The 27,710-nt window shown below is 38.0% G+C and overlaps 2 long non-coding RNA genes across 2 annotated transcripts in view; one reads left to right on the top strand and one right to left on the bottom strand.

Annotated features, from left to right (window-relative positions):
- LOC144315671 (uncharacterized) overlaps window positions 1-2,057 on the bottom strand; it is a 150,042-nt gene extending 147,985 nt beyond the window's left edge. The window contains exon 1 of the long non-coding RNA XR_013381415.1: window positions 1,951-2,057. This is a non-coding gene — a long non-coding RNA (uncharacterized LOC144315671). The remainder of the gene's footprint in view (window positions 1-1,950) is intronic.
- A 13,908-nt stretch (window positions 2,058-15,965) lies between these two features.
- Window positions 15,966-27,710, top strand: part of LOC144315672 (uncharacterized) — a 31,808-nt gene continuing 20,063 nt past the window's right edge. The window contains exons 1-2 of the long non-coding RNA XR_013381416.1: window positions 15,966-16,094; window positions 23,519-23,601. This is a non-coding gene — a long non-coding RNA (uncharacterized LOC144315672). The remainder of the gene's footprint in view (window positions 16,095-23,518; window positions 23,602-27,710) is intronic.

Here is a 27,710-nt window from a genome sequence, read left to right as displayed (position 1 = left end):
TCAGAAGCATGTTCAAAATATCCATTGCAAAATATTCATTGTACTAGGAATATATAGCTGATTTACTGAGTTTTGACATTTCTTTGCTAAACTCAGTTAAGTCAGTCTTTTAAGTTTCCGGGTCATATTTCACTCTGACTTCTTATCATTTTGACCATCCCTTACTTTACCTAAGTCCAACTGATAACTATATCCTAGCTATCACAGCATATATACATGTTTGTTTCTTGTGTCCTGTAATGTATATTCTGATTTGAAAAATGGGATCAACTTTTTATTTGGAGTTTTCTCCTTCTATCTCTGGGGGATCCCATTTGAACTCCTCACTGTAGAGATCTCTGCTATAAATGAGCCAGGGTGATGTAATATCACCAGACCTCCTCTGTCTTTTTTTAAAGATTTTATTTATTTACTTAAGAGAGAAAGAGACAGAGAGACAGAGCATGAGAGGAAAAGGAGGCAGAGGGAGGAGAAGGGAGCCCAAAGCAGGGCTGGATCCCAGGACCCTGAGATCATGACCTGAGCCTAAGGCAGCCACTTAACTGACTGAGCCACCCAGGTGCCCCTCACCAGACCTCTCTTGTATAAGCCATGTAAGTCTACCGCACAGCCTCTTGCTGCTAGAACCCCCCTGCCCAGTGGTCAGCTCTTTTACTGGCAGAATAGCTGAAATATAAGTAGCTTTCATTCCTCCAGTTTTGCCAAGGTAAACTTCTATACCTTTGTCAAGTCAAACAGTAGGACGAGAGATAGAGACTGTTCACTGAGGCCCTTTTCTCCTTTCTGTCCTCTCCAATTCTATTTTTCCTTGTTAAAATAGTCATAGAAGACCCAGCTCACACATATGTCCAACAAGTTAAAAAGAAAGGGCAGTCTTTTCCCATTGTGTGCCACTGGAAGCAATTCCCTTTGAGCTACTGAGCTTCATACTAAAATTCCATTGGGGCAGATACATGTCCTCCCCATTTCCCTTGATTTCAGGTAAAAACAGAAGAATGACGGCACTCTCTTCCTTATGTCTGAGATAATCCCCATGTCTTCCTCTCATAGGCTAAGGGAGGAGAGGGGAGGCAGCATGATGGGGGTAGCTGAACTTGTTCTGCTTCTAAACAGATCTAAAAAAATTTCCAGCCACATAATTGTTACATGGTGACTATGTCAGTCCTCTTTAAACTGCCTGCCAATTCTAAAATCATAGAAAGTCTTACTCAACATTCTGATGCTCACTAAATAAACAAGTAAACATTACATCATATATATATATATATATATATATATATATATATACACACACACCTATACTTAGGCATATACATTTTTTTTGCAAGTTCTCTTTTGAGCTGTTCAAACTATTGAGCTGTCCTTATAACTTTCAAATGTGAAGAGCTAATGAAATAAAAAAGCCATGGTTAGCATTTAGAATTGATAGAACACTTGTATTTGCAAAATGCTTTAGAAAAATTCAACCCCTAATCTCCATAACAGCCCTAGTAGGAGGACCCAGTTATCATCCCCTTCATGAAAGAGGAAGCAGAAACCTGGAAAGGTTGCATGGCATCGTATGCAACTGATTGGTGGCAGCCACTGCTTAGAGCACAGAGGTCGTGACTTGCAGGAATGTTGTTCATCCTTTGGGCCCTAAAGAATGAGATTTCTTAATAAGCCCATGAGTCATGGAGAAGAGGCACAGACTGACTATGATTTTACTAGGCTGTTTCCACTGCATCTCATTGATGGCTTAAATCATCTTAGTGCCGCTGAACCCTTTTCAGCAATAAAATAAAAAGTGTATTAAGTGCTAAATTCTGCCCATAACTGGTATTTCTCATTGACTGCAAGTTTATGGAAGTTGTCAACTTCAGAGACCAACTTATATGAAGGCAATCCAGCCTCTGTAGGTAGATGAATTGATGTAGTCAGAAATGATGGGGATAAAATTAACAAATTTACCAATCTTTTGGAGCTGAGGCTACATTTGCCAGTTTTTATACTTCAGCACCATCTCCCTACAAAACTCCAGAGTTGAAGCATTCATCATTCTCACCTTCAGACACTGTTACCTAGATACCTCAGTTTTAGTTACAAGCTTGAGATCACCATAGCAACCAATTAGTATTTATGTTGCTAAGACAGGATGCAGAGAAAGGGGAAAGTAGGATGTGCTTACTCATTTTTATGTGATCTCAATGGAGAAAGGATAAAATGCTGATTCCAGTTTCCAAATTCCCATTGACTTCTCCTATCCTAATTTATATTCACATTTGTCTTTTCCACAAGTAATCCACTTAATGGCCAAGCACTTATGGTATGTACGATAAATTCTACAATTGCTAATCATGCCCAAAAAAGTGAGAAGAGACAAAAAATTACATTTTCTGGTATTCTGGCCTATTGTAGGATCTGGTTTAAAAATCTAAGCCTTCATCACACACTTAAACACCTCTGTATCAAATTATATACCCTTCTCTTGCTTTTTAACAGACTAAGTCATGACATGATTTATTGTTATTTGTATTTTGATTGCATTTAACCTCCTCACTTTAATTCTAAGTAATCTGAGAAATATAGAAAGAGTACAGATCAGTTAGGTCCAAACTTCAAATCTAATACTAAGATGCTAAGATGCTAGTTAGTTCTTGGCTGAGTCTAAAACAAGCATGGAAATTTATCCCCAGAGCCAGAGTTAGTATCTTAGAATCACCATAAGGTAAATGCTCATTAAAACTTACATCTGGGGCACCTGGGTGCCTTGGTAGGTTAAGCATTTGCCTTTGGCTCAGGTTATGACCCCAGGGTGCTAGAATCAAGTCCGGAATTGGGCTCCCTGCTCAGCAGGGAATCTGCTTCTCCCTCTCCCTCTGCCCCTTCCCCCTCCTCATGCTCTCTCACTCTCTCTCTCAAAAAAATAAATGATACCTTTAAAGAAGAAAAAAAAAAAAAACTTGTATCTGGGGGCACTTGGGTGTCTCATTTGGTTAAGTGTCTGACTCTTGGTTTCAGCTCAGGTCATGATCTCAGGGTTGTGAAATCAAGCCCCATCTCAGGCTCTGCACTGGGCATGGAGCCTGCTTAAGAATTCTCTCTCTCCTGCTCCCTCTGGCCCAATGTAACCCCACCCCACCCCTAACCCCCACACCCAAGTATGTTCTCTCTAAAAATATATATGTATTTTTTTTAATTTTTTTTGAGATTTTTTTTTAAGATTTTATTTATTCATGAAAGACACACAGAGAGAGGCAGAGACATAGGCAGAAGGAGAAGCAGGTTCCCTGTAGGGAGCCTGATGTGGGATTCAATCCTAGGATCCCAGGATCACAACCTAAGCCAAAGAGAGACATTCAACCACTGAGCCACCCAGGTTCCCCTATTTTTTAAGATTTTTAAAATATATTAGAGAGAAAGAGAGCAACACAGAGAGCATAAGCAGGATGGAGGGGCAGAGGTAGAGCAGAAGCTGAGCAGAGATCCTAACATGGGGCTTGATCCCAGGACTCAGGATCACAAACTAAGCTAAAGGCAGACACTTAACACACTGAGCCACCCAAGTGTCTCAAAAAGTGTAATTTTAAATAAATCATCTTTTGCATATTTGCGTACATGGATGCATTCTCTACGATTGAATATGTTGTTCCCATTCAAAACACTAATTCTTGGAAAACTTTCCTTACTAACAGAGTGGGAAATATCTAAACCCTTTGTAGTATGATTATGTATAGCAAAGACACTAGAACCCTTGCCACAAAGCACTTTCACTAGCATGGACCTGTGGTATCTCTGATATCATCAATCACCATTGCGTTTGGTCCCTCTTGTGTATTCTGTTTACAGAACAACAGAAAATCCCCATAAGCAGCACAATTTCTCCCCAGGTTTATCCTGAAACAGTTCAGCACCCTTTGGAATTAATGAAATAGACTAAGAAACTATTACTCTGAAAAGCTAAGTGTCTATATAGTTTGGATAAATTAGGTAAAGAATTAAAATTTCCTTTCTATCCAATTTGTTGTAGGCTGTGTTAATGGCAAATAAATGGCAAAAGCTCTGCCCATGGACTATATAGGAAATGGAGCAATCTTTTGGTCTGGTTTGTTTGATTTCAGTCTCTTTTGACAAATCAAGTAAAGAAATTAGTCAAACAAGCTGACAAATTATTTAGTGAAGCTCAGTTTATGTTTTAGCTGTTCTAAGTAGATATTCCAATAAACCACTGCTTGCTTAATCCACACCAGCACTATTTCCTCATCAATCATAAGCATACATGGCTCTATCCCAAAAGTCACCTTTCCGATATGCCTGTAAACTCAAGAGTCAGTTCAGGGTTCCATGTCTCCTATAGCTACTCTCTGCCACTCTCCACTTCACTGTCTTTGATAGAGTTATTATAGATATTAATGATGAAAAATATTTGTTAAATGATTGCTAACGCCAAAATAATACTAGTTATAAAAACAATAAAATAAAACTAAGTTTATCTGGGCTTAACTGATAGAGATGAGCAGTCTGCACTATTATCTTGCTGGCTAATTTCTTTTTCATTGTTTCTTCCTTATAGAGACAGAGCCTCAAGACTTTTCCATTCAATATATAAACATACTGATATGCTTTTTCTCCCAGAACAGCCAATTTCAAAGGTTTAATGGTGAACAAAGCATAAAACATTTACTTCTACCACTGATTTTATATAAGAAGTTTTAAGTCTTCAAAATTAGGGACACCTGGGTGGCTCAGTCAGCTAAGCACCTGCCTCTTGATTTCAGCTCAGGCCATGATCTCATGGGTCATGAGATGGAGGAAAGCATCAGGCTCTGCACTCAGCAGAGAGTCTGAAGATTCTCTCTCTGTCCCTCCACTGCATGCACGCACTCACTCTCTAATAAATAAATCTTAAAAAAAAAAATGCTTAAAAACTGTTTCTCTTAATAGTATCTTATGCTATTTTAGAGAAAAAGTAAAGATTTTTAAATGTTAGATTTTTCTAAGTTTTTTTTTTCTTTTTCTTTTAGTAGTAAGTAATCACCTATGTTAAGTTGCACATTTCTATTTTAAAGGGCAGCTCATCCATTCTAGAACAATTCGCTCCCTCTAAATCTCCATTGGGAAAATTATGATGGAATTGTATAATTATATTCATAAAAGAATGAAGGCATTATCTGCCTATGAAAATCCTCCTAGATCTATTATAAAATCAAATTCAGGCAAATTAATTAAATAGAAAAAAGTAACAGATATATTTTTAGTACCTACAATGTGCAGTGCCATGTAATAAACATTGTAAAATATACAAATATGAATTTACAGTCCTTTTCATTGGGAATGAATAAATCACTTGGGAGACTGGACCTAAATTGGTTAACAGTTAAATAGTATCAAAAGATTACCTATAAAAGGTAAGTTACAAAGCACAATATGACTCTAAGGCGTAGAGAACAAGACACTATGGGCACTAAACAGATGCAAGTGTAGAGGTTTGAAAAATCATTTCAGATGGAGAATGTTCAATCCATTCACCCTTTGCAAGTATTTCTTAAAATTATTCCATGTACTCCCTGGGGGAAAACTTTATGGAAGAGAGAGGATTAGAGCTCAGATCCCTAGAACATGTACTGTACAAACCACCAGCTTGCAATTTATCATAGAATGCCTTGTGCTATTGCTTATATTTTTAGAAGTGTAAATAATACAACAGCAACAATAATAGCTAATAATAGCTATAGTTTATAAAAGCCGGACATTATGCAAAAGGTTCTTTATATATCATCTCATTTAATCTTGCATCAATATTTTGAGGTTTGTTTTTCTCAAACCTTAAAAGAAATTTGGCTTAGTAAGACTGAGTGGCTCAGTCACTTAAAAGCCCCAACTCTTGGTTTCAGCTCAGGTCATGAACTCAGGGTTGTGGGATTGAGCTCTGTGCTCAGTGAGGAGTCTGCTTGAGATTCTCTGTCCCTCCCTCCCCCTTAAAATAAATAAATAAATCTTAAAAAGCCAAAACAAAAAAACCTGGCTTAATAAGTAAAAGGAATGGGCTCAACAAGCTTAAAGGTAATATATCCATGAGTTCAAAAGTATGTATTTGGAACTACTGAGCTCTGGAGCCTCCACAGCTAGATTGTGAATCCTTTGATGTTAGAGTCAATGCCTCTTATATGTTGGTACTCCTCAGACTGACTGAGTTTGAATTTGACAACTGAATCTTATAATGAATAACTCTATCATTAGTCCACCCAGAAGCAGCTGGGACTTTAAGAAACCATACTTCAAACACATCTGAGCTAGGTTAGTGGCTTCTTAAACTAGAGATGTTCTTTTAGTGAATCAGAGAGTACTCTCTGGCTCTAAACGCTGACAATCTGAGTCCAACTCTGACTCTATCCCATTGCAATTATAAGACTTTGGGTAAGGGATTTACATGTTCCATGCCTCAGATTTTCATCTATAAAATGGATAAAATAATAATGCCTATTATTTTTGTTATGAGGATTAAATGGGAAGATTTATGTGAAGCACCTAGAACCGTGACTGACAGATAAGTGATCAAAAATATTAACTATTATCATCATTCTCTGGCCTTTGGAGACATTCCCATTCTTTATGCAATGGAGAAATTTAATAGGCCATCATCTATCCCTCAATTACTTTTCTATAAGGAAGAAATGTCATAAAGTGGCATGGCAGTGTTTGCTGGAGGATCTGAGAGTGAAAGACCCAGGCATAGAAAACAAAAATTTAAAAACTACTGAACAACACCTCAGAGTCTATATCTGTGTTCAACTCCCACCCCTAGTGAATCTGATAAAAAGACTGGAGATGAAAATGGATTCCCTTTTTGCTGAACTTCCAAAGAGCATTTGAGATTGGAGTTCTATATAAAGTTTTCTCTTACGCATTTCAGAAAGGATATGCGCATACGCATGTGTATGGTGTATGCACGTGTGTCAGCATTTCTTTTGCTTCCTAGAATCTTAAAACATGGCTTAGTGTTTTCTCCTTGTTTTATTTGTTTTGAATTGTTTTCTTAATCATTCTGTATTACTTAAGGTGTAGCAGGAGGAAGTTTGAGTTGGCTTCTGTTCCAAAGGCCTTATCATTTAATCTACACAAACACCTTTGACATGAAAATCTCCAAATGAAGAATCAAGATCTATTCAGCTTTCTATATCTTACCAAGACTGTTTTTAACTCACCCCAAAAAAAAGTGAGACTTCCAGAAAAGACTAAAAAAATTTATCAAACTACTTTGACACAAAATAACCAACCAAAATACCAGACTAAGAAAATTCATCACTTTTTTTAAGCCATAGAAGCATAGATTCATTTCTGTCTCTAAATCAACCAATGAATCATAAATCAAAACAATCTATTGACTGTCTATTGAAATTTTAGCCTTGAACTTTGTTTCTTGAGGTAAGGAGTGGGAAGAGAGGAAAGAGGCTAACAGTTATTAAACACTTACACCAGAAAGTTTACTTTTGGTTAACTGTCCTATGGGCCATTCTAGAAGAGGGTTAAGATAAGGCCATGATAACACACATCAATTTTCTCTGGCCCTACCTCAGTATAAGCAGAAGAACTCAAATCTCTTCCCTTAAATTGTACTCCCAGGTAGTTTTGAGAATTTCTCATAGTGACTTGTCTCCTGGGCAATCACCTTTCACTTTGCCTATCACCCCACTTTGGCCCCACAAACCAGAAGGTCACAGCCTTCTGTCTTCTCAGTTTCTTTTCTACTTTTAAATGCCTCTTCACAATAAGACTTCTGATTATTTTAAGCTCTTTATCTACAATCACTCTCTTGACATTACTTCCCTCTTTATCTGGTTTATACTCTTAGTCCATCATTCCACGTCTTATCTTCTCAATAACCTTATCTAAGAGGTCAATTCCATCTTCAGTATCTTCTTTGACTCCTAGCTTCCCTTCATACTCTGCATCCAATGGATCAACCAATCTTACTATGACTTTAAAATATATACATAACTATCTTCTCAAAACCTCACTACCACAACTGTGCCCCACATCACCATTTTCTATGTTCTGAATCACAGCTAAGGCTTCCTAAATGGGCATCTCTCAATTTGATGACTAGAGCAGTTCCTAATATATAGTTTTCCAATCTATTTTAGCCACATGATATTAATACTAATTTTTAAAAAACATAAATCTGATTATGCCTTGCTTTCCCTTAAAGCTTTTTAGTGATGCCCTGGTTTTTCTCAGAATAGAGTTCAAAAATTTGCCCTTGACTATTCTTCTAGCCTTATCTTTCATCATACCACCATTTGCTAAGCATACTATGCTTCCTTAAGTTATCTACAGATGCTATATTCTATTTTTTTTTTTGCATCAGTATACATTTCTTTCCTCCATCAGAATAGCCTTCCCTATGGACTGTCTCCAACCATCCTAAGGTTCACCTTCAATGAGGTTATTTCACCTCACTGAAGATGCTCTACCCTTATAGCCCACTCCCAAGCCTATAAGATGGGCCTCCATGGCACCTGGTACATCCATTACCAGTACCTGCACTGCACCATCAGCAACTGCTTACTTGGCTCTGTGTACCTCACATAAAATAATGAGGCAGAAGTCATCATTAATATCTTGAGAGTGCCTGGCCTATAAAGGATACTCAGTTGATTTCAGAAGAATGAATGAGCGATATAAAGTAGCGGTATCTGTGACCAAGGCTGCCAGTGCCTCTACCAATGGAAATGATGTTTCTATAGAGGGCAATAATGCCACAACATTAGTTCTAATGGCACTAGGAACACTGATACCCAAAGTTGAATGTGCATCACTTGCAAGAGCAGCTGATGTCCTCACCACCACTGTGGTGAACACTGAGCTGGGAATCTGCTCACATTGCCTAGCACACCCCAGACCTGCCTCAGAAGAACTTTAAACAGAACTTTTAAATTTTATTTCTTTTTCCCCTTCTCCTTATCATTCAGAAATGGGTCAATGGAAGGTGGAATAGAGAACAGCAGAGTGACAGATATAAAATAATTAATTTGCAGATCATTTCTCTTCTTGGTAATACTTGTATCTCTCTTGAAGGCCTCATCTTTTTCTTCCAAAAATGAGTTTTTACTTTGAAGATACCAGATTTATTACCAAGTGGAAATAAATTCTCACTCCTATCAGGAGTGCCTAGGTGGCTCAGTTGGTTAAGCATCTGACTCTCCCTCTCAGTTTAGGTCTTGATCTCACAGTCCTGAGTTCAAGCTCTGTGTTGGGCTCCATACTGGGTGTGGAGCCTACTTTAAAAAGAAAAAAAAAAAAATTCTCACTCCTTTTAAAGCAACTGTGTCCCTTTCCAAACCTCTAGAAAAGTCTTAAGGGCAAATATGTATTAGGCTCAAAATAAGCTCACGACACAATCATAACAAATCTCAGGAGTCATATTCTATAGTCTTCATCTTACAAATAGGGATAATTAAGTCTCTGAATATATCTCCACAGCTTAAGATCATTCTTATACTGTATACTGCCTTTCTTCTAAAGTAAAACAGAAAAGTTGCAGGTTATCAACTGATATTTTACAGTAGAAAGTACCCACTACAGAAGCTTTCAGGATATCTATATATTAGTTTCTGGTCTGCCTTTAATTAGCTGTGTGGCATTCAGCAAATTAGCAAATGAGCCCATTTTCCTCATTTGTAAAACAATCCAGTTCTATTAGACAACTGCTAAATTCCTCTTTTTTAGTAAAATTCCATGAATTAGTGATCTCTCTCCTCAAAGATGCAATGAACTATTAAGAGATGGATGGCTTAGCAAAGATAGCAAAGAAATAACAATAACAATTTACTATATAAAAAAGGGCTAATAAGAGCTTTTGAAACTAAAAAAAAAAAAAAAAAACAAAAAAAAAAGAGCTTTTGAAACTAAAATCACAAAGAGATCTAGGATAAGTGAAGTGATTTGAAAAATAAAAATGAAGGGTGCCTGTGTGGCTCAATGGGTTGGGCGTCTGATTCTTGATTCCGGCTCAGGTCATGATCTCAGGGCCATGCAATGGAGCCCTGAGTCAGACTTTGCGCTCACTGGGGCATCTGCTTGAGATTCTCTCTCACCCTCTCCCTCTGCAACCCACCCCCCCAATCATGCTCTCACTCTCTTTAAATAAGTAGAATCTTTTTTAAAATGCCATAAAAAAAGAAGAAAAATAAAAATGAGAACAGAAGAGTCTTGAGTTAGCATTGAATGAAAGATAAAACAAAAAGGCACAGAATCTACAGCAATATAGTGAGCGTCTAAAACAGACCTACATATTACGGGTCTACTTTGGGGTCTAATTTGGCCAGGGCCCGAAGAAAAGTGATTAGTATAAGTAACCAGAAAGTACCGTGTAATCTATTAAAAACAAAGGATCAGTTTAAAGATTTAACATAAAGTCTCAGTCCTTAAATTGATGAACATTCATCTATCAGGAAACTCAGCTATACAGAATGACACATGTCTGTGGACTTTGAATAGTGACAGCTTTACTGAAATAATAATAACCACAGTGCTGGCAAAGGAAAAGACAGATGGACCCAACTTCTAGGCCTTACCATCACTCCTCCTGATTACTCTTGCTTATTTTGAACATCGACAAAACGGTGGGGCTGTTATCATAGATCTTTGCATAGCATTGATTCAAGTGTGTGTTGAAACAAGGCTGCTACTGTGTAATTCATTTATATCACTGGCTCATACCTGCCTCTTCTTCCCTTCCTTCGATCTTACATATATCTCCAAGATGAGCATTTATCTTACTTTGCTCTCCTGTTCCTCTTCTGTTGTCAGTCTAGCAGGTGTTCTTTTCAGATTGCTTTCATTCTTCATTATTCATTTTGGGTCCCTTTCTACTTTTGTGTCCATTTTTATCCTTCCCTTCCCTTCCTGTGTACCTCAGGCGCCAGAGCCATCCATTTGTCAGAAATGCTTGGTGCTATTTGTTTGTGGTTATTTCCCCCCTTAAACTAGGGCTTAGAAAATCCACCTGGTGAGCTGTTTCTTGTTTCTAAAGGGAGAAATTCAGCTCTCTAAGCTTAGGAGTTAGAAATCAGAACTGTCATTTTTTCTTCACACCTGCTCCAGGCCTGCTCCAACCATTCTTCTTCAGTGGCCTTGTTTGGTTCTGAATGACATCACCACTTATTTTTTCCAGCAATAAATTTAGTTGAAGTGCTTCTGAAACTGTGTGATCCCTGATTTTCCTGTTCCCAAAGGTCAGAGGTTCCAGTCACTATAGGCTAATTTAGCATCTGGCAAGTAGTTAGTGTTGAGACTCAAACAAAAGTATTTAAATATGTATACAAATTCATTTGTTAATGTGTTTTAAGTTTCTGCTCTTGGAAAGACTGTCATAGAGAGTCACCCCTACCCTTTCAAAGTGATTCAAAGCCCACCATCTGCCTCTGGCTCACTAGATGATCTCACAAAACATGCAGTTCCAGCATCATTAGAGCAGGAAGACAGGACCCATCAGCATCAGAGAATGACTAGTGACACTAACACTATCCAGGCATGGAGGGACCACAGCCTCACAATCAGTAAAAAGCTCTCAATTCAACTTTAATCAATATAGCAAAAAAGATACACAAGTAAAATTAAAACAAACAGAGAAATCAAAACTTTATAAAAAGAAACATAGAGTAGGTCAAAATAAATGACCTCTTACTGGGAGCTACACAGGGAGCCTTAAAACAGTGGCTGCTTGGACCCAATCCTATTAACAGTCTGCATGCTGCAGCATTTCTGAAATCTTTCCTGACATCCAATTCTAACTGAGCACTTTATTTTTCAGTTTAGTCAAATACTGTAATAGTGCCCCTAGCTCGTAGACTTTTTTTGCTTTCTGATCTGAATATATGCAGCAGCATGAACTGACTGACAACAAAATTCTTTCTATTTTAAAGTAAAGATTTCCAATTTATTTTCTTCTGTAGTTGTAAGTAAACATTCTGAGGGGGGAGAAAGAGTTTATATATTGTCTGAACCAGAACTTGGCTTTTCATTATTGGGGATTTCTGTAGGGTATGTATAATGTTATCTAAAACTCTGGACATTTTTCATTTCTTTTGTTAACAATCAATTCTGTAGATTTTTTAAAAATAAATTTTCAAAAGACATCACTCCATCCTATCCAGTATTTCTATAGTTTCAACTTCACTATCCTTAGTTTCTGTCTGCTTCTTTAAAGTAGCAGCTTCAATACTAGATGCCTTGCTTTTTAACTTTCCTGCAACTCCTTGAAAAGGTGTCTAATGGAATATCACAAAGAAGTACTTGTAAACTCTTTTTTCGTAAAAGCACACAGACATTTATTATTATCTATGAGAGTTCTTTCATGCTTCTTTGCCTGAGTTAGTCAGCAAAACAAATGTTTTATCACTATCACTATTCAATAAAACACCAGATATTTTGATTAAAATATATCAGATGTTGGAGCAGAATTTCATTACAACATTACAGAATTTTCACTCTCTCCTGAGTCAATTTTTCTGTTAAGACCTCAGGGGACATTTATCCCAGGTTATAATTTTTTTTCACTGGACATCTGTTCATCCATCCTTAAAGAGTATAGGATGCAGTACTGTACTGTGTTTCTCGTGCAGATTCCTTAACCTATTCATATTTTGTATCTAAAAGAGCATGACGTACAGTGTGTCTGCTAGAAAATGGTAAGAATGCTCATAGAGTTATAGAAACTTGTTTAGTTTATAACTCAGTTATTTATTGGGATATTCCAAAACCTACAGTACTCCAAGAGCTGTATGAGTTTTTTATTTTCATCTTCAGGTATCATATTTTCTCTATACGAAAATAATGAGAGATCTACCAAGAGCATATTGGATGATATCTGAGCATTGGAGAGTGTTGACTGAGTAGATATTTGTGCTGCTAAAATAAAAGCAGTTTTAGAAAGAGATATCTGGATTTAAGAACAATGGAGTTAGTAATTTGGATTTTTTTTCACAGTAGTTTACATATCCCTGAGAAAAGAGAAGTTTAATAGTGTTTTTTTTTAATTACAAATGTAGTAGGGACTCAAGAAAACATTCAAACGATAAAGAAAAAGTAATCTCCCATCACCCTGCAGAAATTCCCATTTACAACCCTGATTATTTGAAAAGACAGATACACTTATTCACTCATAGTTTTCCAAAAGAAAGAGCTCATATAATGCATACTATTGAGAAAAATGTCTTTTTAACCTTCAGAATAGGCAGAATATAATGAAAATCTTTCACTATGGCACATGGAACTGTCCTCCTTTTGTTAGGTGGCTCTAGACCATCTAGCACATCTAGAGATGTGCTCTAATGCAGCTTTCCTTTCCCATACTGATGGACAAATAGGTTGTCTCTAATTGTGCATTATTTCAAAGAATGTGAAGTTGAAAAATCTTACCCATTTCTACAGATAATTTATATAAGACAGGCATCTGAAAGTACAATTATATGGCCAATTTTTACATGTATTTAAGACTTTTACAGACACTACAAATGGCTTTCAAAAAAAGTTTGACAACTTACTGTCCTGCCGATAATGGAAAAGAGGTTTATTTGATGAGATTAAATATTATTGTTCTTTTAATTTTTGCCAATATAAGATTTAAAATCCTATCTTATTATTTTTGTTTTGTGATTATCTTAGCCATGCACTTAATGCACGTTGGTACTTCTATCTCTTCATATTACTTTTATTCCTTAAGTTTTTTCCTTTTTTATAATTCATTTGTGTAAGCTTGTGCATATTAGAGATATTCATCATTTAAAACTATTGAAAACTGTTGCATGCATTTTTTCCAAATCTGTCATTTGTTGTTGAACTTTGCTTTTACTGTTGCCATTCTAAAGTTTCTATTTGTATTTGTCAATCTTTTCCTTTATGGCTTCTGTAGACAACTTAGAAATAGAGGTCATCCTAGCAATAGTTAAAAATATACATTTCAATAGGCAGGATTTTGAGAATTGCTTTTTTTTTTTTTCTTTTCCACGATAACTTGAAGTCTACAAGAATGTATTTCTATACACTAAAAACTGAAAATAACTTGTAACTGAAATACTGCTTGACCCAGCAACAATTCCACTATTTTGCTGATAGGAGGAGAGAAAAGGGAAACCTGGTTCAGTGGCTGGCTGGAATATAAACATTAGGCTATGAGATGAACACATTTAGTGTTGGCTACTCTTCAGGGTTAACTGTCCACCACACTGCATCCCAGCAGGCAACTGATTTTGTCACAAAACCTTATATTAGTAAGAATTCAATTATAGTTTACAAAGGCTATGTGAAAAAAAAAATGTGGATGTTTGTGTTTTACATCCTCAATTCAGATAAATGTAAATGTAGCTGGGGGTCCGGGCTTATAGACACAATGGCCTATGGTCAACTAGTGTGTATTTTGACATCTGTTTCTGATCACAGGGCCATGAGGTAGCACCCAATTCATCTTTAAATGCTCAATTCTTTAAACTCATTCTTATCCTTTTTTAGTCCTCCTTTAGGCCTATTAAATAAATAGGCCAATCCTCCCCTTGTTTTTAATCTCTGTAGGAATAAGCCACTTCTGCCAGAGCCTTTCCAATTCCAACTCCTAAAAGTTTAGTCAGAAGGACAAGACTAGATCAAAAGTCAAGAACATGAAGTTCACTACAAAGAATATACTGAAACCCTTGTTCTCATTTTTGTACAAAAAAAAAAAAAAAAATTAGATAGCTAGGTAGCTACCTAGCTAGACAGATAGATATAGACAGTGCTCCCCTAAGGCCAAAATTTATTTGATTTTGTGTTTAAAAACTGCATGCAACTAAAATACTCTTAGCAAGCATTTCTGGGAAGCTACTACTTTTGTGGTGCCAGATCTATGGAATTTAAATAATTTAATAAATTGGTCTTTTAAGATAATTGCACTTAAAATCATTTTCAGAAAGCATGAAGCAATAAATTTGTAATATTTCATGTGTCATAAAATTTAAGGAAGTGAAAAACAAAACAAAAAAGTACAAGAAATCAGAAAAGATCTTATTTAGTTACTTTTTAGGGGTTGGGAGGAGGCGGGTCATGTTTTTAGAAGCAATTTTTAAAAGTACATAGATTTCCCCCCCCCCCCCAATATAAGCATTTCTAATACAATATAAACATTTGTAAACTCTAGTACAAATGTTTCCTGACTAATGTACATCATACTTCTATTTTAACTCCCATATTTTACCTATTTTACCATACATTTCTTTCTTTCTTGGTAAGGCCTCAATTTTTCTTTGAATAAAATGTGAACACCAAGAAAAGTACCCATAAGCTTTTCCTTTTAACTTTTTAGGTGTTGGAGGCAGATGAACTGCAGACCTATATATTAGTTGGAACTCAGGCCAGCCGGCTTTACTTTAAGAGGAAAGAAATCAACTTAGAACCTTCTAGATGGAAACTTTGCCCTTTTGCTGCTGCCTTTCCTCTTAGAAAACAAGTTAAAAGATACCATTGGCCAGGTTAATTGACTTACAAGTGTGTCTTTTTAATAAGTGTCATAAAGTATGTCAGGCTGCTGAAACTTGCTTTCAGTGCGTTTTTTAAAAAACTGTTGTCAACCAGATTAAAGTTTATTGTTCGCATGTGCATTCGGTTTTCAGGTGGTAATGAAAGACACTGAATTGATTTGCCATGCGTAAAGAAAAAGGGGTTGTGTCCTTTGCTCTCTCTCAATGTGCCTTTCCTTCTGGTGTCTCTTCTGAAAGGTGTTGCCAGTAGACCTTGTCCAGCTCTGGACTTCTGCACTTGCAGAACAGCTCTCACTGGCTCTGTTGTGTCCACACTAAGACTTTCTAGAGGACGAAGAGAGTGACTGAGAAGTGTTATCTCACAGTGTCTATTAATTTTGAAATTGAGTATTTTGAATGAAATGACTTTAAATGAATCTCCTTTTCCCCTAAGGACTTAGATCATTTTAGAAAGAAATATTTTCTTTTGGTTTTAGTTGGCAGATGTTCAGTGTTCATGTAGAGCCAGCGCGGCCTCCTTGTCCTTCAAGTCTCAAACTGACCTTTACAGTTCCATGTTCTCCTGCATGACTGCCTCATAAAAGGACCTAGAACAAGAATTTGGTAAGCAGACTCAAAATATTTGACTTGCCAAACACCCTATTATTTTCTAAATTTCAGAAACATGGGAAGGACGTAAAGGGAACCCTCTAAGCAGTCACTGACTAGACAACTTTACCCTGTACCTGACCAGTTCTACATACAGTCATTCTAGAATTCATAATCTCAAAGCACCTTTTTACTGCGATTTGACATACACATTTTATGCTGAAGCTTTAGCTTTCTCTCAGGGCTCAATTTGACATAAAACACATCTATAAACGAGTAACCAGCAGAACTGGGTAAGGAGCAAGAAGATGATGGTGTAATTTATGTTCTCAATCTCAGAAAATTTCCTTGCCCAATAATCCCTTCACTTTCTCACTCAACCTTGCCCATGCGAAGAATGCTATAACCAAACAAAAAGGATTTCTACCCAAGCTAGAAATATTTGATTTCTGCCCTGATGTCACAAATACCATCATTTGAGAACTGATATATTTGTCATTTTACTGTCTGTCTTCTCATACTAGAATCTAAACACCAGGAAAATGTGAGCTTTGCAACATTTCCATGTCCCTATTGCCTGGCATAATTTAGACTTCAGTGAGTACTGGAGGGAAAAAAATTTAGGTTCTTTTTTCATATGTTAATTATTCCTGAACAACACTCCTTTGTACCAAATATTCTAATGTGAAAAGGTGTGTTCCATATCTTTCATCTCTGCAGGTAAAACCAGGGCTGTTGCCACAGGATAAAGCTGGATGCTGGGAAAAGGGCTATGGGTCACAAGCAAGTGACAGATTGCAGAGATAGAGTGACCAGCTTCTCAGTGCTACTAAGGAAGGCAGTAGCTTTTGAGTAGTATTTGGGTCACATAAAGGGTTAGGGGTTAAAAAGCAGGTAGCCCAATTGAAATGTTATACATAGGAAGTAACAGAGCAAGTATAACCAAGAACTAAGTGGGGAAAGAGTGAGAGGAGACAAAATGGAAACAGGAGGAAGAAACACAGGGCTTGGCAGTATTGGAAGAAACTACAGTCTCTCTAAAGCAGTTGTTCTATAGAGTAGCTGAAAATAAAGCTGGAAATTTTTAGAACTAGCACCTAGTAAGCACTGAAAATGTCATTTTTAAACTGACCTTGTGTTCTCCAAAGCCCTGTCTCCAGGTTTCCTTTCACTCTATGGAGCTATCTCTATTCAGTGTGTGTATGTGCATGTGCATGTGCTTGTGGAGAGTTAGGGAGACCACACTCAGGGAAAATGGCTCCCTCTGTACTGTGATCTTCATGGAACTGCACTGATGGAGGGCCTGGCTTTGCCCCATGGTCATTCTGCAGCCCATACATTATAGAACTACCCCACTTATACGGCTTTGCTCCCATCTAAAACCAACCCTCCTCCTAGCTTGGTAGAATATCTGAGGAGCCCTAAATTATCAGGATGCTCAACTCAGCACCAAACCAGCCTTACCTGCTTTATGTTAGTCCTGATAAGAAGATTTCTCCTAGTCCCCCAGCCAAGGGCTCTTCCAATTTACTCTACCTAGATCCTTGTTTTTTTGTTCTTACTCAAACCCTATACTCAGAAGCTTCTCTGAAGAGTCACCTGTAGCTTCCCAACAGTCTTGAAACTCATCACTGCATCTCCTGTTAACTGCCAGTCTCTCAGCAAAACCAATCTCCCATGCTAGCCCCCACCTCTGCTCCTTCCCTCACAGCCTTCCCCTTGTCTAGAATATCTTCACAGCCCTTCATTCTTCCAAAGCCAGCAGAACTATTAGGGTCTTTGATGACACAATCTAACTTCTAGATCTCCCTGTTATTTATTTTCTATTTCTCATAGCAAAGGGTCATAATTGTATAAAATGTACATAATGGTTTGTAGTTCCTATAGTCCTTTCTCAATGTAATCTCATTTGCCCCTAATAACAATGTTGGGAAGCAGACTGGGTAGTCCTGATTCATGGATTATAGCCTCATAGTGGGGAAGAGACTTAGTCAACTTTAACACATGGGTTTTCTGATCCTGCTCTACTCTATCTCTTCTGATTCAAGAAGGGTCACAGCATGAGATGAGGTTACTTAGGGAAGGAACATGGGAGAGGTGACTTTCAAGCAGGTCCTTGAAGGAATCAATAGAACAGCAGGATTGCAGCACAGAAAGAAAAGGGAGTAATTAGCATGATACAGGGTCTAAGAATAACATGTATGAGGGCAGGGCAACCTTTTAGGAGTTTGGGATTGTAAGAGAAGTGAGAAGAGATGAAGATGGATAAATTTAACCTCTAAGTGCATTTGTGCATGTGTGTGTGCACATGTATAGGAAGTGGGGGAGAATTTAGTGAGGAATGACATTGGGAAGTGTCCCAAAACAGCATTCCTTCCACAAACTCTTCAATTGGCAGCAAAGAGGACAGAGCTATCATGGAAATAGCACTAGCATTGGAACCAAAGATCTAGTTGCTTTTCAGAGTAGCCTCTTAAAAGCTATGCAGCATTTGGCCATACCACTGTCTTGACAGACTGTATGATCTATCATATAAATATTGAAAAAATAGTTATTTCGGCAGTGCATATAATTTAAGGGGGTTCAATATGAAAATGAAATAGTATGTTTTGAAAGCATACTATAAGTTAGAAAGAACACTATAAAAACAAGATTTTATTCTCATATTCAGAACCATCAACAGAAAACCACAGAGGAAAAACTAGCACACATGCATATACATGAGTATACACATGTGGACACATCTCCAGAAGGACACTGTTGAAGTTCATTGTCCCTTTCCCATAGGCTGAGAAGTTGATCCAAAAATCCCCTTGACCACCATGAGGTCTCTTCCTCATCTCACCCCAGGAGGCCCTTCCAGTGAAGCCCTTCAGGATACCCATACTCTTCTTGCATCCCCCTATAACCCTCCCCACCAGCCTTCATGGAAAACAAAGAGTCCTGCTTGTTGGTCCTTTCAGAACACAATCAACATAGCCAATTGGAAGCCACATGAATAATTTAACCTCCCGGCAGGGACTGGACAGGATCAGAAGATACAGCAGCTTCCCAAAATTAATAAAGGCTTTTATAGAGCCATAAAAAGCCATAATTCAATCATTTTAAAAAGCGCACCAAACACAATGCTTATTAAAGGCTGGGTGTTGCAGAGGTATACACAGAAAAGTCAAGAATGCTCACTCAGCAACAATGGCCCCAATGCACGCCCACCCCTTCCACTTGACATGCAGACAACCTGACCCAAGCATTTAATAAGCAATATTTAGTTATGATTCTTCCCTGAGTCAGTTAGGGAAGAGTACTAATAAAGAGGATGACAGAAACAAGGGAGGAATGTTTTTTTCTAATAACATTAAATGATTGTGGTTAGAGTGGGAAAGCCACCTTATTCCTGGACACACTTTTTTTTTCTTTAGCTAAGCACTTTCGAGGTGAATTTGTTTTGTTCAGGCTACCCTATTCCTCTTTGAATAACTTAAATGGGGCAATTGCTTTCTCTAAGACTGTTTCCCCCCAAGACTGTTGCCTCAAACAGCAGGGATGGCACCAAATGTCTGCTTCCAGATGAAATATTCCAGTTTCAAGACATTATGTTTCCATAGTCACTGTCTACACTGGATCAGCATGCCCTGCCATTCATTCAGATGGGGAACTCTAAGTTCCCCAGGATAAGATTGGACCAGGCACACTGTGCTCAGAACTCAGAACTCAAGACCACGGTTGCACAGTCTATGCAATGCGCAAAGCTGCTCCACAAAATAGTGCAAATGGGGCAGACCAATGAGTTGCTTCAGTCTAGAGAAAGGAGTATCTTTTTACAGATCTTCCAGATGGAGGAAGAAGGATTTCCTTTTTATAATTCATACAATGGCACTGTAGGTGCTAGCAGTGGCTCTGATATCTGGTCAGTCAGAGACCTCTATGCTACTCCTCCTGTTCCATAGTCCTCAGAGGTCTCATGTGTTAAGTGATTTCTCTCACCAGCCCATGGTGGCAAGGTTGCTTTTCTGAGGGGCAGAGAACAGGAGCAGGAAAAGGGCAGGTTAGAACATGCTTTTTTTTATTGAAGAGAATAAAAGTCTCAGACCTCAAGGAAATCATCAGGATTGGTCCAAGCATGCCTCTTTCTGCCCCAATTCTAACTTTGCTATTTACTGGGACAAGTGTCCCAGGACTACCAGAGCAGATGCATTTTCAGCCAACAAAACATAAATAAATAACTAGCTTCACAGCCAGGATGGGCTCTCAGTGACTTGTCTGACCCACATAGCTTCAGTGTGCTTTGCTCTCCTAGCTGCTTTCCCAAAGCATGAGGGCATATGTCTTTGGGTACCACTGGTAGTAAGTGATCTTCCCGTTTGCCTAACCTCAAGTGACAAAGTGCTGGTCCTCATATATCACAGTCTTTCCCAGCAAGGATTAGGTCACACTGGGCCGAGGTTTTACTAATGAGATCATGCATAATCAATAAGGGTCGGCTGACATCTTGTCAACTCTATCACTGTCACCAGGGGGGCTGAGGTAAGGCAATCAGGAAGGGAGACCTGTCAGCCACCTGGAATCTGAACAGATGGGCAGCACTGGATGGAGCTGCTATCCCTCTAAACAGGCCCAAGTCTTACTAGCAGAGGAGATAGGTCATACATTCATTCATTTATTCACCGCTTCCTTTGTCTCTTCCACAGATAGCCAAGTGTCAGGTCCTAACCATACAACAGAGGATGAGACAGAAAAGGAATCCATGCATTAGGAGCTTCCCTTGCAACACCCCCATTCTACTGGGTTTGATAAGAAATGCTGAGGAAAGAGAAAAAAAAAGAGCAAATAAGAAAAAAATGAAACAGGAAAAGAAAAGAAAGGGAAGGGAAAGGAAGGAAAGATGCACAAATAATCTTAGATAATGTTACATAGTTAGAGAATTAACACAGGGCAATGTGAAGTAGAAAGACCCAAAATTTCAGTTTGAGGGGTCAGGAAAGAACATACACATCTCTCTCTTTAACTAGCTAGGGCTCTTATCAGTCCTAGTCTAAATTTTCATGATTCTGAACATCAGGATAAAGCCCAACTGGCTCACATTAATGACCTCATTAATTTGTCACTGGATCCATGAAGCTTGTAATGGGCCATACCATTTCTTAATTCAAAGTTTAAATCAGACTCTCATCAACTACATAGAATTCTCAGAATGTTTTATTGGGTCATGGAGGTATTATATTAATGAATATAATTTAATAATCTATATGTGTTTCCATTCAATAATCTGGAATACAAAATAAAGTCAGAATTCTTAGTAAGTCTTAAGTAATAACATCAAATCCAATTTTATTTATCAGGAAAAATCCCTATTTTTTTTTCTCCATGAATCAGCTTCACTTACACTCTCATATTCAAGTGACTCATTTTATCTAAATACAAAGATCTTATGCAAAAAATTCCAATGTGGGAGAGAAAGGATCAGTGATGTTTGTTTTCCCAGCATTAGTACCTGACTCTCATAGGCCTGAGCTCCTACTATTATCACTCATTCTGGTTGTTGGCAAGATTAAGTTACTTATAGCTAGAGGACTGAGAATCCCAATTTCTTGCTGACTAGTGGCTAGGACTCACTCTTAGCTCTTTGATACCATTCTCAGTTCCTAGGTACTAGCAACAGTATGGCAGCTACAGCTACTTCTTCAAAGTCTGCTGAAGAATCTTTCTCCAATCAGATATAACAAAGTCTTATATAAGGAAACACAATCATGAGATTAACTATCCCATCATCTTTGTCAGGTATCTTAACCTAGCTTAACCCAAACAAGTGAATGACTATCTTTTCATAATCACAGGTCCCACGAAACTCAAGGGGAGAAAGTTATACAGGGTGTGTGCAACAAGGGTCTGGAATCTTGGGAAACATCTTAGAATTCTTCCTGTGACAAATACACACAGTACTGTGCATATATCATAAGGGCACAAATCAATAAATTTTACAAACTAAACACACATGTACTGACATCCACTTCAAAAAAGGAGCAGCACCCCCAGAAACTTGTCTCTTGTTTCCTTTTGTTCTCTAGCAGCACTACCCTCCTTCCAAGGTAAGTAACTGCCATCCTGACCTCTAATAAAAGAAACTGGCTTTGCCTTTTCCCTCTCTCTTGCTTTTTTTTTTTTTTTTTAGATTTATACATATAAATACATATATAATTTGAATCATTCAATATGGGCTCTGTTTCTAGCTTCTTCTCTTCAAAATAAGCTCATCAATGTTATAGTATTCTATTGTATGAATATTTTCACTCTACTGTTGATAAGCACTTGAATATCCAGTTTGGAGTTACTACAAATATCATCATTATGAGCATTCTAGAATATGTATGTTGGCAAACATGTAAGTACAATTTCTAAGTTAGACTTTCCTGGCTTCAATCTCAATTCACCCCCTTGTGATCTGAGGCCAGTTATTTATATTCTAGGTCGCCTTTCTTAATCTGTGAAAAGCAGGTTATACCACCTTCTTACAATGTTGTATGTGTGTATGAGCAGGGAGATGGGTTTAACTAACTCAATGAATATGTACTCATCTAGGCAGTGGAGATACATAGTCAGCACAGTAGACAAAAATGCATGTCATTATGGAGGTGCATTCTAGTGGCACAAAGGGGAAAGGGTGGGTGAGAGAAGATAAGAAAAGAGAATAAGCAAAAAATAAACTACAACTATATATAAGAAACATATATGGAATATTAGGTAAGAGCTAAGGAGAGAGATGAGGCAACAAAGCCAGAGTTAGAGTGTTGGGAGAAAGAATACATTAAATTATTTTGTCAGGAATGCTATCACTGAGAAGGTGACATTTGAACAAAGACCTAAAAAAAAGAGAAGAAAATTTGTAAATATCTGGGAAAAGAGTGCTACTGGCAGAAGCTGAGACAAGTACATGTCTAGGACATTTGACGAATACAAAGGCCAGAGTAGGAAACAGAGAAGATCAGAAAGGATAAGGGGACACAGAATGATAAGTGTGAAGATTGAATAGGGTGTTGTGAGTCACTGGAAGAGTTTTCCTCTGAGTGAAATGAGAAACCACTGGAGGGGTTATGTGGAAAAAATTATGTTTTAACAATGTCAGCAGAAGTTCTCATGAGAATGCATTATTACATGAGGCATGAAAAATGAACAGTAAGTGAATGATGGGGATGAGAAACACATAAGGAGTATACTTATTAGTATGTGTGGATGCATTGTATTGTATACACACATATGTCTATGAACATAAACCACAAGAGTTATATTAGGAAGGCTTTTCAAAGGAAGTAAAGTTTTGGATGTGTATTTGAATTATAATTTGAATAGAGGGATAAGACAAGGCAAGATAACAGACTCATTGTTAAACATAAATCCTTAATGTCATTCTCTTTCTTTCCCATTTAATATGAAACACATCATAGTCAAGAAATTTAGTCACTCCATGTTTCCGTGATGTGATTCCTCTGGAAGAGACCAAACTTCTACCAAAGGGGAATATATTTAGGTAATAAACCATAATCTATCTGCATTACCATTGAAACCACAGAGAATATACATCATGTTCATTATCAACTTCATCATATGATTTTCAATTGTGTAAAGACATCAAGAAGTGTGGTAATGGGAGAATTATTTTTTAAGTAATTTCATTCCATTTATTTCTGCAAGCATTAAATACTTTTCTTGTATTTCCAGCCCACCCACATCCTTTGAACTTTTCAAGTACTTGAGAGTACACCTTCTTCGCACTCTGCCATCTCCTGTCTTTGTGTGGTTTTGAATTCTGTAATTTTAATAGGATGATTTTAGTTAGCATGCATTTCTCACAGCTGCAATATTTTCTCGTTTTTCATGGTAGTAGGTTTTCATGACTGTTGATATTGTTCTACTTGCTTCAACTTATGGCATATTTTGCATTCTTAAAACTAAACTTTTTAAGAAGTGCACTAACTTTTTGAGATGCTGTTTATCCACATATACCTTAAATAACATTTCTTATCTGAATATATTATGATCAACCCATCTTTGACATTTGCCAGTTTCTTTCGCACACGTTAAGACTTAGATCCATCCCCAACAAGGTCTGGAATAATTTCTGCCTTCTGTGATTATTAAGAATTAGATGTAGGGATGCCTGGGGGGCTCAATGGTTGAGCAATTTGCTTCTGGCTCAAGGTGTGATCCTGGGGCCCGGGATCAAGGCCATATTGGGATCCCCATGGGGAGCCTACTTCTCTCTCTGCCTATGTCTCTGCCTCTCTCTGTCTCAGTGTCTCTCATGAATAAAAAAAATAAAATCTTAAAAAAAAAAAAAAGAGCCAGATATAAAAGCAGGTATTCTTTCACATGTGTGTACTGTGCCCCAGTGATTCCATATGTGGTGCGCTGTCCTTATGAAGGCAATTTACATTTCTTTTTTAATTAATGTTCTCTGCTTTGATTAATTCATCTTGGCTGGGGAAAAAACTAAAAAGGTTTTCATCTCATCTAAATCTCAGGTACACAGCCTCATGTCAATGGTCTATGATCACTTATCATTTCCATACCTATCATTTACTTTAATCAAGGCCATCTTTGGGGGAGGGGTAGAACTGCATTTTTGCTTTACAGACATCATGCCCTTTCTCATCCATTTGATTCTAATCAATCAGCACAGATTTGTGTACCGTATGTATCTTCCTTTTAGTAACATGACCTGTCAGTCACCTGTCAAAAGGTTTGGTTGCTGAGTGGACCCTCTAACAGTGTCTAGGTTTCCCTAAGGGCCTTTTTTGTGCCCAAGATTGCGAATCCGAGAAACCACCGAGGAGTCGACACCGACGCAAACACACAAGGGTTTATTTACAAGCTCGAGCTTGGGTCCAAGTATACCCGACACAGCAGAGCAGGGACTTGGACCCCGAAGTGGGTTACAGCTGGGTTTTTTATAGGCTGGTCTAGGGGATTTCCAGAAGGGATGGAAGAATTAGGCTGGTCTAGGGGATTTTCTACCATGGGCGTGGGCTCTGTTGTCTTTCTGATATGGGATTCTCTGCCGAGGACAATTCTGAGCTTTGTTGTCTTTCTGATATGGGATTACCTGCCGAGGACATTGAGGACATTCTGCAGTTTTTCCCTTTAAAGTTCAGCTCTTATTCACAGGGACCTAAGATGGCTGTACTTGTGCTAATGCTAAACTTTAGGTGGGATGGCCTTAATTTTTCTCAGCCTCCACACCTTTACTCCACAGAATCTTCAAATATTTACACTAACCCCACCAAGCCTGTCCTGGATCCTCATGCAGATACTGCTTTGTTGAAGTATGTTAGTGATAAATACAGCACATTGCAATGAGGAGTAAAAGACTGATATATGTGAATAGGTATCTATATATAAGGCCTTCCTCCTCACAGAGTCAGAGGTAAAACCTTTACAGCAAACAGGCTCTAGTCAGCATTTGGAGGCAATTAAACAATTTCTAAAAAATTACAATAATAATCATGTAGAATTAATAAACAATGGATTCAAAAATTAGTTAACAATTTCAATTTTTAATCCAGGTGATGATTACTCTGGCATACAACTGATTTTTTTTTTTTTTAAGAGAAAAAATTTATTTTATTTACTTGGGATATTACTTGGGATATTTATTTACTTTATTTACTTTATTTACTTGGGATCCCTGGGTGGCGCAGCAGTTTGGCGCCTGCCTTTGGCCCAGGTCGTGATCCTGGAGACCCGGGATCGAATCCCACACCGGGCTCCCGGTGCGTGGAGCCTGCTTCTCCCTATGCCTGTGTCTCTGCCTCTCTCTCCCTCTCTCTCTCTCTCTCTCTGTGACTATCATAAAAAAAAAAAAAAAAAAAAAAAAAAAAAAGATTTTATTTATTTATTCATGAGACACAGAGAGAGAGAGAGAGAGAGAGAGGCAGAGACACAGGCAGAGGGAGAAGCAGGCTTCATGCAGGGAGCCCAAGGCGGGACTCAATCCCGGGGACTCCAGGACCATGCCCTGGGCCGAAGGCAGGCACTAAACTGCTGAGCCACCAAGGGATCCCCACAACTGATTTTTTAAGTCACTTTGCCAAACTCTGATCAGTTCTAAAATGGTTATGTCATACCTGCTGTGTTCAGTTTGAAGAGCCACTCTTTGAGGGGGCATGGGAAATGTGGAGTGAATCTTCAGACAAGAATGCCTGAAAACCAACTCATATGAAGAATAAAGGAGAAGAGAGAAGTGCTTAGACAGTGATAAGTCTATGATGCCTTCTTTAGAATCCATAAATTGTCATTTGGAAGAGAGTAGAAATTTATTTTAATTTATTCCAAAGAAAGAACTCATTCATTCATTCATTTGAAATTCGTGATCACCTAATATGCACCAAGCAAAATCTAGGCACTTGGATTATAGTAGGAAAAAAAATAAAATAAAAATTCCTTCCAAAAAAAAAAAAAAAAAATTCCTTCCCTGTGGGTATTTACCTTTTAGCATGAAGAAACACTTAATGATGAGAAAGAAAAGCTGGAAATGGGGTCAATGATATAAGGCCTTCTAAGCCAATGACTGGGCTTTGAACCTAAGGGACTTGAGGAGACACTGAAGGATTTTGAGCAGAGAGGTATCTGACATATTTTCTGACATATTTCATTTGATCATTCCTAATGAATGATGCTGAGTTGAGACTAGACTATACAGAGACAATAGGAGACCAGTTTGGAAGCTCTGGGAGGATGGTGGTAATAAATTGTACCAGACGGTGATAGAGGCCATGATGGACTGACCGAGTATGGTAAGACCAAGAAAGATAAAGATGGCTACAGATGGTTAAGGGTAAAATGTAGGGCAAAAGTTTCAGAATAAGTTCGGAAGAAAACTCAGAGCTCTCTTACACCATTACAAAAACAACTCTTAGGAAAAATCCAAAATGTTATACTATATTCTAAATACATGAGTAACAGTAAAACATAAATAGTTTCCTTAAGGAGATCATATCTATTAGGGGAGAATAAAAATGCAATGACAGTAGAATGAAAAAAAGATGCCACATAGCCCCAAATGAGCAAATACTATTTATCCACTCTAGGTAGGAGGAGCCTAGACATTTTAATAAACTTCTGAGTCTCAGTTTTCTCATTTGTAAAATGTAAAAAATAACATTTAAAAAAAAATCTTACATGCTCATAACACCCATCACTCACCCTCTCACTTCTGCCTATTCTCAGAAATGCATTTTTTCCTCACCCCTCCATACCCTTTCCATCTCCCACACCTATCTGGAGCAGTACCCCCAATCTCTATGCTTTGCTTACCCACTTCTAAGTTCTGCATGCAAATTCTCTCTCTGCTTCCCTGCTACATGTGAAACCAGGCCTGCCTCTGATACTGCCACTTCTCTAGAGCCATTCTGTAATCCACATCACTCTTTTGCAGTCCCCCAAACAAAAGGGATTCAGTCTATCACTTATTCTGAAGTAATCATCATTTCTTAAGAATTTACTTCAGGGGACGCCTGGGTGGCTCAGCGGTTGAGCATCTGCCTTTGACTCAGGTCATGACCCCGGGGTCCTGGGATGGAGACCCGCATCGGGCTCCCTGCATGGAGCCTGCTTCTCCTTCTGTGTCTCTGCCTCTCT

This window comes from Canis aureus, chromosome 6, assembly GCF_053574225.1.
Source record: "Canis aureus isolate CA01 chromosome 6, VMU_Caureus_v.1.0, whole genome shotgun sequence".
In the NCBI taxonomy this organism is placed as follows: domain Eukaryota; kingdom Metazoa; phylum Chordata; class Mammalia; order Carnivora; family Canidae; genus Canis; species Canis aureus.
The sequence above is the reverse complement of the archived record's forward strand: the minus strand, read 5'-3'. Positions and strand labels throughout refer to the sequence as shown.